The sequence below is a fragment of the Rhinolophus sinicus genome, chromosome 5 (genome assembly GCF_057876585.1).
Source record: "Rhinolophus sinicus isolate RSI-liver-muscle chromosome 5, RSI-T2T, whole genome shotgun sequence".
Taxonomy (NCBI): Eukaryota; Metazoa; Chordata; class Mammalia; order Chiroptera; family Rhinolophidae; genus Rhinolophus; species Rhinolophus sinicus.
In genome coordinates, this window is record NC_142505.1 from 62,296,225 (window position 1) to 62,312,307 (window position 16,083).

The following is a 16,083-nucleotide window of genomic DNA, read 5'->3' on the forward strand; positions in this document are numbered from 1 at the left end:
GGACACTTACTAATATGTAAGTGACACTTGACACACCACTTCAATGCACAGACCTACCGTAAAAGGACCTTTTCACTCAGCAAACATGTTTTTACCAAAAGGACTCAGATGATTCCAAACCAAACACATCTCAAGAAAAAAATGAAACGTGAAACTGCACCATTTTTCCCGTTGTTAAGTTAAATGCATCTCTCCCAGAGGTGGGGCTTAGAGAGAAATAATAATATATATCAATAAGTATTAAAGTTACAAATACAGTATAAAAATGATCCTTGCAACAAAGTTTAATTACTTTAGAATCCTGTTGAACCCATCACAAATCCATCACAAAGCACAATTGAGCTTTTTCTCTTCTTTAGATGCCCCTGAAGATAATTACACGTTTATCTAGAGAAGACTTTAGGTAGCAGACTTGAAGACCCACCATTTGGGGTTACAGGAGAAGGTGGGCCTCGAGTGATTCGCTCAACAAGAGGGAAGTAGCTTTGAATAATTGTATAAATATGAGGAAAGAAAAAAAACAAAACTGGGAAGTGTTCATCTCTCAGATCCCCCAACTTTATTAAGTATGTTTATCCTGATGTCCACCCAAGGGCACAATGTGACCTCTTATTGGAAAGAAATACACAGTATAATTTATCGGAACCTATCATAATGAACTCCCCACATACTGGAAACCAAAATGACCTTTCATGGCTAATATTTATCTTGTTTTCTTCACATAAAAAGAACCACTGGGGATTTTTGTTTTCAATTCATTAAAAAATGGATCCACCAGTGAAAAAAAAATGTGATCTAATAGTTCATATGCCAGACAAGAAGCCAGGAGCTTAATTTTAGGCAGAGCAGTAACTCATTCAGTGCGGGTTTCCCAGAGTGCACCCTAGGCACTTACGTAAAAGGATTAACTCTTTCTTGTCACTTCCAAACTTTAGTACATTCAAGAGCACTGACAACTGTGCATGGCACCAAAAGCATGTCCTTTCAGTCATCTCATTTCTCTCTGTTGTTCCCCAGCAATAGAGCAGTCCTTCCTATTAGTCTGCTTCAAAAGGTATTAATTTTGAAGAGTAACAGTATTTTCAATGATGAAAGACATTACCCATATTTTTTAAAAAATTAGATTAAAAAAAGTAGATTAAAAAAAATTTTTTAGTGCACCCACTAATTCTCAGGATGAACTAAAAAGACTCAGCATTTATAGCGTAGGCTACACTTGTCATCTTTCTCCTTATGTGTTGGTATTACATGGAGACAGCCACTCTTTTACGACAAAAGCACAGAATGCCTGTTCATGTTTGCTGGTACCAAGAAACTTTGAGGTTCCCAGAAAGAGGGGACCATTCTTCAGATGTTTATTTCTGTTGTACACAAGAAAGAATTATGCCCACATTTAATTTCTTACCAAGGAAATATCAAGGCTTTACCTTTCTTTTCTCTTGATCTACTTGCCTTCACTACTGTGTTTCCCCGAAAATAAGACCGGGTCTTATATTAAGTTTTGCTCTAAAAGATGCATTAGGGCTTATGTTCAGGGGATGTCCTGAAAAATCATGCTACGGCTTATTTTCCGGTTAGGTGTTATTTTTGGGGAAACATGGTAATAGTGGGGTGAATTCCCTAAGAAGTTTACTCTTTTGGAATACAGTAATTTACTTGTTATAAATAAGCACTCTCATAATCTCTTATGTTAGTTTGGCTACACTCACCTCACTCCATACATGTCAATCTGTACGGCATCAAATTCTCCTCATTTTTTCATTCTAAAATCCTACAATGATGAAATATCACAGTGCTTTTTAAAATCTAAGACACAGTGACCTTAAACCTGGATCTAATCATGAGTTAAAATCATACTAAATCAAATTTGAAATATATGAATTCTTAAAAAGTATCTGTGAGGTCCCCAGAAGGACATGTGAAATTTAGCAAGGAATTTGCAAATCCAAATGCCCTTCTGGCATTTTCTATAGGTGGAAAATATATTTGTATTTTACATCCACATACTATGATTTCTAAAATAAATGTTGGTAAATTTGAAAAAAAGAAAAAAAAAGTGTCAAGGTCATGAAAAATATATGCATATATGGAAGTGTCCCAAATAAAAGAGAGACACATGGCAACTAAATGCAATTGTGATTCTACACTGGATCTTGGGCCAGAAAAAAATACACACATACAGAGACATTCTCAGGTTGACTGCACACACACACACACACACACACACACACACACACACAAATACACATACAAGTTCTGACAATTAAGTTTGCGAACCTGCTGCATGTGCTAACCTGTTTTTGATATCAGAGGGATTATTCATTATGAATTTGTACCAACTGAACAAACAGTTAACCAAGTTTACTATTTGGAAGTGCTGAAAAGGCTGCATGAAAAAGTTAGATGACCTGAACTTTTTGTCAACAATGCATGGCTCTTGCATCACGACAGTGCACCAGCTCACACAGCACTGTCTGTGAGGGAGTTTTTAGCCAGGAAACAAATAACTGTACTGGAACACCCTCCCTACTCACCTGATCTGGCCCCCATTGACTTCTTTCTTTACCTAAAGATAAAGGAAATATTGAAAGGAAGACATTTTGATGACATTCAGGACATCAAGGGTAATGGAATGACAGCTCTGATAGCCATTCCAGAAAAAGTTCCAAAATTGCTTTAAATTTTGGAGAGTTCCAAAATTGTTTTAAAGACGTGGATGCATAGCTTATGAAGGGGAGTAGTTCGAAGGTGACCGTAGTGGTATTCAGCAATGAGGTGTGTAGCACTTTTTCTAGGATGAGTTCGTGAACTTAATTGTCTGACCTCATAGCACATATGCACATATATACACACATATATCTATAAGGGACATTATTGGGACAATTAACAATTTCTAAACATAGCCTATAGATTATACAGATTAGTTGACAAATTAGTGTTGTCAACATTAAATTCCCTAATTTTGATCATTATACTGTAGTTAAGAAAGAGAATGTCCGTGTTGAAATATTTAAGAATAAAGGGACAAACGTCTTCAATTTATTTTCAAATGATTCTGAGGGGGAAAAAAAAGATAGAAAAAAGAAGAAAGGGGTAAAAAAGGGAGGAAGAGAAAAGTGAATTGAATTAATGAATGTATGAATGAATGCGAAAACAAATGAGCAAAATGTGAGCAATTGGTGAATCTGGATAAAGGATATATGAGACTTATTTGTACTATTCTTTCAACTTTTCGTTAAGTCAGAAGTCATATAAAAATAAGACAAATATGTACTAAAAGACTTCAGTTTATAAGATATTCTAAAATGATTTAGAATTTATTACCAATTCTAACAATGAGGAGAGTTGATAAAATGTTCTGGTTAATTCAATTCTGAGCATTCACCCATGCCCCCAGAGAAGGCTTATTTGTTTTTATTTAAAAAGCACTTACATAATGCCTACTATGGACCAAGCACTGCGTTAAGCACTTCAAAATATTAACTCACTTAAAAGTAAGATTTATTTATATCGTGATATACACATGAGGAAAGTAAGACATAGAGAGGCTAAGTGATTTGCCCAAGGTCACTCAGGTAGCAAGTGGCTAAGCCAGGATTTAATTCAAGCCACCAGGCACCAAGGTATCTATTGTTTCAATTCTGGTGAAAATCATTTTCTAAAAGGATCAGTCCCTTTTCATGCTTTAGTAAATAGGCTGAAAATAAACCTGTCTTTCTTCAGGAATTCAAGACATTGACCATCAACCTGTAGATGAAACTTCTGTGGACAAATGTGTACAGGAAACTGAATAGAATTTGCTAGCAGATTCTGGCTTGGAGCCTAAGATGTTTTATATCAACTCTTAAACAAATTTTGCCTCATCTCTGAAAAGCTAAAGAAAAACAGTGATTTTGATTTGCTACAGATTTATTAAAGGCTTACGTCATTTTCCAAATTAAGAGCAAACAGGTAAGAATTCTAAAGACCTTGAGTGCTTCAGCTGCCATTTTTCAAACAGATGGAAAACAACTGCACTTCAGATCAGAACCCCTCTAAAACATTTCGGCGAAAATACACCAGAGCCAGAACAAAATACACAAAGGCCAAATTACTTCAGTTGATTTCTATGAAGGAATTCATCACTGAAACAAACAAACAAAAAAAATGATTTTTGTCTGTGCATCCACTCCAACAATTCAGAAGCATTTTTGCAACAAAACAGTAAGGCTGACTCTCAATAACAAAACAAACAGTCCTCGTGCTACTAAACAACACTGTCCTTTCCTGCCTGCCCACTCACCAGGGAGGTTTCCAAGCTCCATCTTGCATCACCTCCATAGTGGGCACATCTGAATAATTAGCTATTTCCAGACTCACCATCACTACACCCAACCTCCTGGGTGTGATCTACTGGAATAGCCCTGTGCTTCGGCTCTCAGACCCTTGGGTATCAGGGCACAAGCAGGAATAATTCTAACAGCTACCAATGTAAGATGTGACACCCATAAGAGTTTAGACATTGTGGTAAATCATTTCTCCATACTAAATTCTACTCAATCAAGACAAAAATGATAGAAGGGAGAAATGTTTCATAAATTAGCAACCTGCATCTGGGGAGTAAAGAGAAGTTTTACTAGTAGAAAAGGGGTGAAATGCTGGTCCCACTAAGTGATAACCCATGGAAATTTCAAAATGTAAGCTGCCTACATGAAATAATTCATCCTTTCTTCAGACAGAAATGAGGAAAGATGTTTCTATTTCCAGTTGCATAAATAACACAACCACATTGAATTGTCTTCTGGAAATTGTCAAACAGCTTTTCCACAAAAGTAAGCAAAATGAAATATAACCTCTCTCTTGACAAATTTATTCTGAAACAAGACCAGTATTAATGAACTTCTTATATTTGAGAGTGCTGACGAAAGTAAATGTATTTAGCAGATTATCGATGTTTGTATGAATGTATTTGAAGCACTGATAAATGGCTGATGCTTCCACTGAGCTATCATCTAATTATCACACGGTGCACAGAATTACTGTGTAATTCAGAGTATGGGCACCATCATATGTTAAAGCAGGCACATTTTTCTGACAAAACGTAATATATATATATATATATATATATATATATATATATATATATGTCACAAAATACTTTTTTATTGCTTGCTTTAAGACACCTATGAAGAATTTACTAATGAACCATTTTAAAGCATGTTGAAAATGAGCCATTAAAGACAATAACTGTGTCTATTAAATATTAAAGAATTTTATAAATGGCATTTCAATTTCAAGTGTTACCAATACCATCTCATCTAAGTTAGGAGGTAGAGAATTTTTTTAAAAGGCTCCTCTGGTCAGAGATGATTTAAAAAATTTAAATAGACATGCTGGGTTTTTATAAGGTTCACACTGTGTCATTTTAAGAACAGAGAAATTCCTTAAAACCACACTTATTAAGTACGATGACACATTCCTTTCTAATGGAAGTATGGGCCCACAGTGCATTTATTTTGTTAATAAAGAAAACCTCTATCTAGCCTTCCGCTGACCAAGAAAAGTACAAAAGCAATCATCACTAAGTGATAATGGATTGTTGAGAACCCATGTACATAAAACAGAGAAAACAAACCAGAAAGTTACATAAAATAAACGACTCACCAAACTCTGAGCCACTCAGCGTGACTCCACAGTTGGTTGTCCGAGTGAAACTGCCCAGGTCTGGGGCTGAACATGTGAGCTGTAATGGCAATTTAGCCATAAATCTCTCAAGGCCCAATTATCCTTAGGGTTATTTCTAAGGGTTTATTTCTTTTAATTAGACCAGTTTTTAATTGGAAATTCTCCTCTCATTTCTCATTATTCCAATAATCAAAACAGTATCAAGGACTTTATTTAACATATTAAATAACCAATATAATATTTCGGAGGCTACCCACAAGTTGCCAAGCACTTGAACTTTTATCTAAAAAGTTTTTATGTGATGACCTAACTTCCACGTAACAAATATTCATAGAAATAAAGTAAGTTGTACATAAATATCGATAACAGCACCTCTATTTCATTAATCATTACAGTGGGGATGGGCATGGTCTGTTCTCTGACAACAAAAATGCAAACAAACCGCATGAAGGAGGAATAACATCTAATTTCTCTTCTACCCTGATCTCTAACACAATGCCCTGCACATCGTGGGTATTAAATATGTGTTGTTAAGGAAATGAATAAATGTAAGTCTCCAGTTTCACTTCCAAATAAATGGTCATTTAACCACTATGCTCCCCAAATTCCTCACCTGTAAACTAACATAGTTGAACTGGATGATTGCCAAGGTGCCGCCCAGCTGTAACTCAGCATTTTAGGAAATATACAGTGTGATTCAGCTATTAATGGCATACAACTCATGGACATCGATACTCAGTAAATTTCACGGTGGTAGGATTACATAGCAAGACAATGCCCATTGCAAATAATATCGGCCATTTTAATTTCTGAGAGGGAGAATGCTTCTTTAAAGTTTAATTTAGACCATTAAATTTTCAACCTTAAAATAATTTTTTGTTTGACAACAGTGCCCTCCTGTGGCAAGAAAGGGAAGTATTTTGAGAGCACTAACATGTTAACTGATTTACGATGTTTTATTATAAGTACATTTAAATTTTTTAATAAAGCCATGTTTATAAACAATATGAACTATCCTTAAATAAACATAAGATATTATTATTATATAATTTAAATAACAATATCACACTAAATGACATTTTTAAAAGTTAAATCAAAATACACTAATAGTTTCTAAATGAAATGGTAATTATTTACAGGGAATATTACATATAATAAACACAAGAGCATAATGGGATTCAGTATTTGTTGGTACTCCCTCTTACTTCTATAACACAAGTTCGTTTACAATCTATCAAAGCTCCTCAGGCTAAAGGTGCTGAAAATACTCAGCCTGTATATACTAAGCATAGCAGGACCTGCTAGGGGAAATCAATAGGACCAATTTCTGTCTATCCAGAAGTGACAATCTAATTAGAAAAGACAAACATACATGGAGCAACAAAAAAAGTAGGTCAATAATATATAGTATTGTTTTTGGAATAATAAAGACTTTAACAATGTCAAGAAGAGCTGTAACCCAGGAAAACTTCCTGGAAAGGCAATAATGAAAAAGAGTAACAGGAGTGTTTGGGAAAGGAATAAAGAGATATTTGGGGATTCTTCAATTTTTGTTTTTGTTTGTTCATTTGTTTGCTGTTGCAGGGAAAAGATCTGTAGATGTATGGGTTTGTTTTGTTTTGCTCCGATTTGATTTAGTGAAGGAGGTAGAAGGGCCACACAGAACTTATGGCAAAAGGCGGAAAGGAGAGGACAGTGGTACGGGGGCCGACCACATGAGGAAGTCATACAGAAGAGCTGGGCACAACCTTCCATGTTCTGTCTCCATGTTCAGTGGGTCACCACTGCATAATTTCTTCAACAAGTGTTTTTTGATCATCCTTCTGCACCAGCCCTGTGTGGGGCCCTGGGCATCGAGGATGAACAAGTACCCTGGGGTTTCTATTCTAGCATGGGGAGACAGGGGAACAGGTAAACAAGCATGAACAAGAGCACTGTGGGTTGAGGTAAGTGTCACAGAGAAAACCACAGTGAATGTAGTCGTCCCCTCTTACTGCGAGAGGTATGTTCCAAGACCCCAAGTGGATGCCTAAAACCACGGATAGTACCAAACCCTATATATACACACCTTTTCACTAAAGGAAGCACTTCTCAGCTCCTCTTTGGTATATCCAAATTGCCAGTATCACTGCTCTTGTGCTTTAGGGCCATTATTAAATAAAATAAGGGTCACTTGAACCCAAGCACTGAGATACCAGGGCAGCCAATCTGAAAACCGAGATGGCTACTAAGTACCTATCTGGTAGGGAATGTCTACTGCATGGAGACCCCTGGACAAGGGATGGTTCACGTCCCAGGTGGAACGGAGCAAGACAGCATGAGATTTCATCACACTATTCAGACAGCATGCAATTTAAAATTTATGAATTATTTATTTCTGGAATTTTCCATTTAATATTTTCAGACTACAGTTGACTGTGGGTAACTGAAACCATGGAAAGCAAGACCATGGAAAGGGAGCACTACCATTCAGTCAATCCCAAACTACCTTTGGTAACTGGGGCCAGAGAGAACAGAATCAATGAATTACCATATTGTCCAGCTCATTCTTGCAGCCCTTTAAAGCCTTCCTGCCACAGGGCTCTTGCACATGCCAATCCTATTGTTCAGAAGCAGACACATTCTTCTGTCCTCTACCTAATTAATTCCTGCTCAATCTTTATATCTCAAGACAACCATCAGCTCCTCAGGGAAGTTCTCTTAATTACTCAGTAAAATCTCTAAATTTTAGTCTTTTCTTCTGATTCTTCAGAATTGCATTTTTATAGTAGCACAGGTCTTCCCCATAAGGCTTGAAGCTCTATGAGGACGAGGATCAGATATCTCCTCTCAACCTTGCATCTCATCTCTAGTCCTTAATAGAGGACGTAGCACAGAGCCTGGCATGCACAAGCAATCAACAAATATTTGTTGAATCAATGAATGCATCTGAAAACCTAAACTTAACCAGGATGGCCTATCTCCTTTCCCTAAGAAATGTGGTTTTTCAATCACAGTTTCTACCTTGTATAATAGCAAAATTTCTAACTGTTGTCAGAAAACAAAATCCCACCAAGGAAACTTGAAGATCTGATTGGCTTTACTGGGCAATTCATGAATTGGGGAGCATCTCATCTCGAATGTAGAGAGGAGCTCCAAAGGGCTACAGAGAGGGAAAGGTTTTTAAAGGCAAGACAAGGAAGTCATAAATAAAAAAAGATTCTTTCAGGTTTAGGTCAGAAGGGATCTATGTGGTAGATTACCTCATCTTTCCTTGAGGGATGGAAAGGATTATCTCATTCATGCTGACCAGAAAATTCCACACTGACAGGTTAAGACGACATGTTGGGGGAAGGTTGCCACTGCAGTTAGGTTAAGAACTAAGTCTTGGTTTGCTTAGCACAAGTGACTCCATTTGGGGCTTGTATCTTTGTTAACCCGGTAGACACTCAGGAGTGGATCCAACTCACAAGTACTGCTTTCACTAAGAAAATCCCAGCCCCTCAACCCCCACCAAACTTCCTAAGAGGGAACAGGGCAGCATGGTTTGCTCTGTAGTTAACCCAAGCATGGCTAATTCAAGCCAAACCAAGTGAAGTTTCCCCTTCCTAGAACTCAGAATTGAAACTGAGAGACAGCCAGTCATTCTAGAATAAACTGTTGAAGGAGATACAAATCCGGGAGGTGTGGGATGGCCATCTTTCTCTCATTACACGCAGAGTGAAAGAAGGCCAGTCTTTCCCGAGACAAGATTGACACAGATGTGCAAAGAGCAGCAAAGAGACAAAAAAGCACGGTCAGGTCCCTGAAAGTTCTTGGCCTGCCTTCATCCCTTCCCTTGGATTCCACAACAACTCCTATAACTTTTGAAAACTAGTTTTCATCTTTGGCCTAGCAGGAGTGAGTTTTTAACTGAGTCCAAATACAATGATCCCGTTTCAGAGATAGGGAAACTGAGCTCCCAGAAATTATCTTCCTGAGGTTACAAAGCTAACTGGTAATGGAGCTGGGCTTTATACCTGAGCCTTCTGACACAAGAGCCACTCTCTCTGCACTGTCCAATTGGTAGCTACTAGGCACATATAGCCATATAAATTTAAATTAACTTAAATGAGGGGGAAAAAATTTTCTATTTTATTTTTTTAATTTTTATTTTTCAATTACAGTTGACATTCAATAGTATATTAGTTTCAAGGTGTACAGCACAGTGGTTAGACATTTATACAACTTAGGAAGTGACGCCCTGATTAATCTAGTACCCACCTGGCAGCATATACAGTTATTACCATATTATTGACTATATTCCCTATGCTTTACTTTACATCCCTGTGACTATTTTGCAACTACCAATTTGTACTTCTTGAGCCTTTCACCTATTTCACCCAGTGCCCCCAACTCCCCTCCCATCTGGAAACATCAAAATGTTCTCTGTATCTATGAGTCTATATCTGTTTTTCTGCTTTGTTTGTTCATTTATTTTGTTATTTAGATTCCACATCTAAATGAAATCATATGATATTTGTCTTTCTCTGTCTGACTCATATCACTTAGCATAATACCTTCTACATCTATCCACATTGTCACAAATGGTGAAAGTTCATTCTTTCTTATAGCCAAGTAATATTCCATTATACACACACACACACACACACACACACACACACACAGAGGGTGCAAAACAATGTATACACATTTTAAGAAAGGAAAACTGTATTAAAATTGCAATACTCAATATATACCAATAACAAAAGATGAATACAAGTCCTGTTCGACTTCTGCAATTACAAGAGGTAGTTGAAGTGGTTACCATCAGCGTCCAGACACTTCTGATTACTGTGAACTACTTCTTGAGCAACGTTGACCAAAATGTCCACTTGTATACATTTTTTTGGCATCCCTGGTATACATAGGTATCACGTCTTCTTTATCCAATTGTTTATTGATGGACACTTAGGTTGCTTCCTTATCTTGGCTATTGTAAACAATGCTGCAGTGAACATAGGGGTGCATATATCTTCTTGAATTAGTGTTTTGGATTTCTAAGAGAAGTAAAATTTAAAACTGAGTTCATCAGTGGCACTAGCCACATTTCCAGGGATCAGTAGCTCCGTGGAGTGGATGGGGTATTGACTAGCACAGATATGAAGTCGCCACCATGCAGAGAGTTCTACTGGATGTACTGGGCGCTGAAGGATCAGTCCTCTTCATTTGCGAAATCTGAAATGAACACTGAAAGCTCACTTCAGCTGATGTACTAAATGCAATGACACACACTGGAAGGCAGGTAGGTCTTGCCATGCCAAAGCTCGGCTTCTCATCTCCCCTGGTTCACATCCTTTCAATGGGCAAATCACTGAACTTCTCTGAACTGCAAGTTCTTCTATCTTGAAAATAGTTTTTAAGAGTTACCTGGGCTCCTGTGAAGTTCCAATGAGGCATGGTAGAGGGAAGGGCTCTGTAACCTGCACTTGTACTAACATGAGTTATCAAGAATAAGGGAAGAAGCTAAGAGCCACCTCCAGTGCCCATGTAAATGCCCGGCTCAGCTCTAAGAACGTTCTAGGCTTTAACATCCTTAAGCCTCCCCCACCTGCTTTGAGGTAGGTGCTATCATTATCCCCATTTACAGAGGAGGAAATCTGGATGCAGGAAAGTAATGTGACTTGCCCCAGTGGCAGAGCTGGGATATTAACCAGCATTCCGAGCCTGCTCTCCTAACCACTGTGGAGAGCCATGCCTTTCCAATAGCTGAAAATGGGCACTCACCCCTCCCTCTTTTACCCTACCACCATTTTTTTTCAGACAACGCCTACATCGTTCACTGTGTGTATGCAAACCCTAGTTATAATCTTGCCTTTTGGGCTTTCTCTTCTACTATTTTTAACTGTGTGTATACATTTTTGTATGTAGGTATGAGAACCTTACTGAACACCAGAATACCTGACGTCAAAACAAAAAGCAGAGGGCTGGCCTGGTGGCTCAGGCAGTTAGAGCTCCATGCTTCTAACTCCGAGGGCTGCCAGTTCGATTCCCACATGGGCCAGTGGGCTCTCAACCACAAGGTTGCCGGTTCAACTCCTCGAGTCCCATGGGGGATGGTGGGCGGTGCCCCCTGCAACTAAATTGAACACGGCACCTTGAGCTGAGCTGCCGCTGAGCTCCCGGATGGCTCAGCTGGTTGGAGCATGAGCTCTCAACCACAAGGTTGCCCGTTCGACTCCCGCAAGGGATGGTGGGCTGTGCCCCCTGCAACTAGCAACGGCAACTGGACCTGGAGCTGAGCTGCGCCCTCCACAACTAAGACTGAAAGGACAAAAACTTGAAGCTGAACGGCACCCTCCACAACTAAGATTGAAAGGACAACAACTTGACTTGGAAAAAAGTCCTGGAAGTACACAGTGTTCCCAATAAAGTCCTGTACCCCGTCCCCAATAAAATCTTAAAAAAAAAAAAAAAAAAGCAGACTTGTTTCCTCTACAACATTATGTGAAATGGTAATCGGCAAACAGACCCTGCTTGCTGACAAAACCAACTTAGTAAAAGCACTTTCCAAAGTATTTTCAATCTAATAAGTAATTTCAGACATCATTGGTTCTCCCAATCAATGGCCATTTCTATAACAGATGAAAGGAACAACAACAAAAAAAAAATCTGAGAGAGGAATCCTGAGAGATAACATCCCAGCATCACCACGCTGGTCGTTAACATTTATCTGACACATAACAACGGCAGGCAAAGTGCTGGGCTACAGTTCCCTTCAACCAGTATTTGCCAGGCATTGCTTGTGAGGCAGATGCTGGGGCAGGGGTCACCCCCATCAAGCAAACTGGAGCCTGCACATGGGCCTGAAAGAACTGCCAAGGCTGAGAACAGGGACTCTGAACCTGGGCTCCCTGGAGAGGATTCAGGGTCCATGAACTGGGATGAGGAAAACAACTGACATCTTTATTTTCACTAACCTCTACTTGAAACTCATTGTTTCTTTCGATTACAAATGTCCAACAAACCACAGGAGTATCTGGCAGTTCCTGAGACGTGGTCAAAACTGGAAACCACTGGTATTTTCGAGTCACATTACAGTGTGCTTCAGATACTTCAAAGTATGTCCGTCACAAACTCATAATTATTTAGTTAATGGATCTGCCTATACATCATGTTGCTTAATGCATTAATATAGAAACAGATGTTCTATACTAAAAATTGTCTTAGTGTTTTCATCACTACATTTCAGTAGAGGTGACTTCTCTTACAATCCTATACATTTTGTATAGTCCTAATGTATGATCCTATACGTTATTCTCAGAGAGGATCCACTGGTTTCATCAAACCTCCAAAGGAACCGGACGAATGGCACAGAAGAGGTTAAAGTCTGTGTCCTAGGAGCTGGCAAAGCCACGCCTTCCTGTGCAGCATCACAGCTGCCTCCTCCCCCACCCCCGCCCTACGGAAGCTGAACTTTCACCCATCAGTTCTGCCAGTACTGACTCAGGAAGTTTGAAAGAAAACTGACAGATGATGATGATTCAATGACTTCTGTGTAAGGCATAAAACAGTCACAAAAGCATCAGAAAACAGTTGCAGAATGATATTTGGAAGGTTAAAAAAGAACAATCTGCCCTGTACAGGAAGCATCATTGCTTCAAGTACTTCTTCAACCCCTGTTTGTAATGTATTCCAACTTGCCAGGGTAGAAATGGCCTCATTATCCCCACAGAGGTCCTTCAGAAAGTCTATTTCAAAGCAACTGCCTCTGAAAGTTAGCCTACAGTCTAAAAGCCAGTGCTATAAATACACATGCCTGGGAAAGCAATCACAAGATGGATTCCACAGTTACGTTTTCAAGAAAGAAACCAGGAGAGCTGACCAGTGAATTGCCCATGAACAGCTGTCAAAAAAGGAGATGAACTTTCCATGATCTTTAGGATACCAGGAGCCAGAAGTCCAAGGGCAAAGAGACTCTTGTCATCCTGAAAGAGATCAAGTACAGAAGCAGGCGACTGCTAAGAAAGAGGTTCACAAAAGGTTTCCCACTTTATGTCACAAGTGTCCATGCAGGCTATGACAGCGGGCAGGCAACAGTGAAGGGAAGGGATCAGTATGCATGGGTCCCAGGGTGGGTTGTCCCCAAAGCAGTGCCTGTGACAAGGGTGTACGAGTACATGACTGAGGTCTCTGAGGCGGCTGGATTCCACCAGGGCCTCCCAAGAAGTGAAGGGAATGGCTCCCAGAATCATCCACCAAAGGACAGGGAGTAAAAGCATTTCCCCATCAGGTTTCCACCAAAGACAAGCACTCTCAGCTTCTTCTGGGCGGCTGTTGCTAGCACACAGCTGCTTCAGAGAAGGCTCTGTGAGGAAGGCGGGAGGATGCTTGGCACATGTGTGAACAGAAAGTGAGCTGATATCTCAGGTTCTGTCCCTCAGCTCCCCACAGATTCACCTCTGAACTTGCTCACAACAGTCCTTTGCGGGGCGGGGGGACGGGAGGGGGCATTGCAGGATATGACATGAGGTACCAGAGGGTACCTGTTTCTTCAGGAGTCTTCCCCTGCACTGAATTTTAAAATTCATGCACTCGTCAAACATTTGTGAGGCCCAGCTGTGTGCTAGGCACTGCTCCAGGCAGTGGGATGCAGCAATGAAGAGGACAGGCGAGGTCTCAGCCCTCATACAGCTTGTATTCTGACAGCAGCCATCTGAAAAATGAGTATTCCAGATACTGATAAAAAGAGATGATAGGAGAAAGAGTGATGAGGAAAAGGGAGCGGGCAGAGGATGATTTAGCAAGGGTAGTCAGGAATTGATGTTTGAAGCCAGAGACTTAATAAGACGGAGCCACGTGGAGGAAGAGCTTTTAAAAAGAGGGAACACCATGTCCAAAGGTCCTAAGATGCACAGAAGTCCACTAGAGCAGCAGTCAGTGTCCCTACAGGGTGTGTGGAGGGGAGCGTTTATTATAAGCAGGAGCTCTCATCAGTCAGGGGTAGGTGTACTGTGGAAACTCATTTTCACCTGGTGACGGGGTCTGTGTAATCTGCAGAGCACTCCTCAGGCAACTTCCAACCAAACCAAAGCATTTTCCCTTCGTTTCCCTTCCCGTCCCTTGTCTTCCTTTCCCTTCCCTTCCCTTGCCTTGTTTTCCCTTTCCTTTCCCACCACATTTTCATCTACAGATCTCTGAACTTGGAGTTTCAGTGTTAACGGGGCTTAAACCAAAGTAAAAAATCCCACACTGCCTGTAGTCCCAGGGCATTTTGGAAAGGAAAAATAAAAGTAAACCATAAGGTATCTTCACATATGAGAAAGAGGCACTAAGGCGCTAGTGGGAGTGGGTACGTGGGAAGTGATGTCCTACGTATATAGCAGGCCAGATAAGGAAGCAGGATGCAGACTCGACACTCCTCAAAACACCAAGAGTTGTCCTCAAAACAGCCAAGCCAGCTCTGCATCTCCATTCTGTTATCACATCCTGGGTGATGATACACTGATTGGCGTAACAGAAAATCAGGTATTGATTTCACATGTCCCTCCCTGGACATTAGGATTGAAGCTTTTACCAGCTGACTGCTCTTTAATTTCAATTATCTGGGCCCTTTTAGCCTTGAGAGACTTGGTATGAAATAATAACTGCCGCTATTAGAGAGTTTTTATTTAGCATTAACTATGTGCCAAATACTATGCTGAAAACTTGTTATATATATAGATATAGATATTAACTCATTTGCGTCTTGTAACAGCCTTCTGAGGCAAGAACCTCCTTAGAGGAAATTCAAATACAGCAAGGTTAATAATTTGGCCAAAGTCATAAAGCTGATAAGTAGGGAAGCTGGGATTTTAACCACCGAGGATCTGACTCCAGAGTCCTCTTAACCACAGATTCCAGGGCTTTGTTAAATCCATGTGAAGTGCATAGCTGACTTTCTGTGGCAATGGTGTTTTGAAGGTGTTGGAAGCCTGTCTGTAGAGAAGATGCTCCATCTTGTATGGAAGTAACTGCCATCTGAAAACCTGTTTCCATAGTCTATTACACCCATCATGAAACAGTCTCAATAAAGCAATTTTAGCCAAGAGAGGAAAAAAGGCAAGGGAGAGAAGGTTTAGAGAAATTGATCCTCCACTAATACCCAAAGTAGTCAATGAAATTAATGCTTATTGTCTGAATAGAAGGTGAAGGCAGAGATATGCACGACTGTCATTCTCAGTAGAATAGCACTCTCTAGACGGCTCCTTTAAAGCCATATGCTTGGAGAATGCCTCGATCCTCAAATGAAAAATCTTCCAGCTTCTGATGCGAGTGTCAGGAAGGCAAAAGGCTGGGGTGAGGTGGGTCCAGCAAAAAACACACAGAACTACAAAAGGCTATTTTTGTTAAGCTCAGAGCAAGGAGAACAACAAGAAGACAAAGGTCTCCTGCTTGGGAAGGTGGTATGATGCTAATGAT

General features: G+C 39.8%; 1 protein-coding gene across 2 annotated transcripts in view; it reads right to left on the bottom strand.

The window, feature by feature from the left end:
- The window catches only part of TAFA4 (TAFA chemokine like family member 4), a 200,712-nt gene that overhangs the window by 153,082 nt on the left and 31,547 nt on the right, over positions 1-16,083 (bottom strand). The gene's annotated exons all lie outside the window — the stretch shown is intronic.